The sequence below is a fragment of the Octodon degus genome, unplaced genomic scaffold (genome assembly GCF_000260255.1).
Source record: "Octodon degus isolate 3935 unplaced genomic scaffold, OctDeg1.0 scaffold00089, whole genome shotgun sequence".
NCBI classification, from domain to species: Eukaryota; Metazoa; Chordata; class Mammalia; order Rodentia; family Octodontidae; genus Octodon; species Octodon degus.
The window spans coordinates 2,436,502-2,437,918 of NW_004524665.1; positions in this window are offsets into that span (position 1 = coordinate 2,436,502).

Genomic DNA, 1,417 nt, shown 5'->3' on the forward strand with positions numbered 1-1,417 from the left:
GCTATCTCTCCAGCCATTTTCTTCTTAAAATGTATTTATTTATGTATTTATTTGGTACAGGGTCTCACTACACAGCTCAGACTTGTAGTGATTTTCCTGTTTTTAGCCTCCCCAGAACTGGGATTACAGGTATGCACCACCACACCTGGACTCGGTGGCCGGCTCAGGACGGTCAGAGGTGGGCCAGGCACGACATGTGGTGCCAGGGATCGAACCCAGGTCCTTGTGCTTGTCAGCTAGGCACTTAGTCCACTAAGCTATCTCCCTAGCCCCAGAAGTGGGTTTGGACCAAGGAGGCTGGGAAATGCCTACAGCTTGCAGGACTCCCTCCTGAAAGAGGGGGACAGGCAGGTCTCTGGCCCCCACGCTGTGTCTACTCTCCAGGGACGGGCTGCCAGGAGAGTGAGAAGCAAACTCTCAGCAGTGTGTGTTTTCTTTTTTCTTTTTTTTTTTTTTTCAAAGTTTTATTGACAATGTGTTTTCTATTTGTAATTTTATTTGTTTTTTTTGTTTGTTTGTTTGGTTTTTTTTTTTTGCGGTGCCAGGGATTGAACTCAGAACCTTGCATTTGCCAGGCAGGTAGTTACTCCACTGATCTATCTCCCTGGCCCTCTATTTGTAATTCTAAACTGCTTACAAATAAGCAGTGGTTCTCCCTCACATCAAAGACGCTGGTAACCAGGTACACCACTGGTGAGCACCTCAGTGCCCAGAAGCCAGGGTTGCCCTTCTGGAAGCTCTTTTCCAGGCCTGACCCAACCCTCAGACCTACTCAGGCCCCAGGTCAGCAAGGAAGGGCACTTCCTGCAGATGGATCCTGGTATCCCCACGCAGAGAGCACCCTGGGGAGAAACACTCCCAGCTGTCATGCCCTTTATAGCAGAAAACCTGCACATTATAGCACAAGCAGCTTTGGGAGTGCCTCTGAGCCAGCCCCCTGTTCCCATGGCTCTGAGCGCCACACATGGTGCATTTTCAGCAGCAACCCAAAAGCAGCTTTCCTGGAAGTAAATATTTTTAGCCTAAGCAGTGCTTTACTGTAATTGGTCTCTAGATTTATGACTGGACCTTACTGCACTGATCAGATGCAGGCCCCAGCTTATTCCCTCTCCAGAGGGTGAAAGGACCTCCCCCTAGAGCTCCCAGACAGAAGCCCCAAGACCGGAAGAATCTGGATCAGGCCATCATGCTTAATGGCAGTGGCTTAATCCTTTTATCCAGCTTGGGGCCAGCTTTCTCTGGCTCACATAAGCCCGCAGCAGCCTCCCATCCCAACAGTGCCCAAGCTAAAACCCATGGAGGGCTGTCAGGTGCCAGAGAGTCAGGCCTGGCCATCATCCCTGAGTGCAGAGCTCAGTCGTACCTCAGATTTCCCAGGGCATGGCTGAAGATAGGGGCTGAAGAACTATGTGCATCC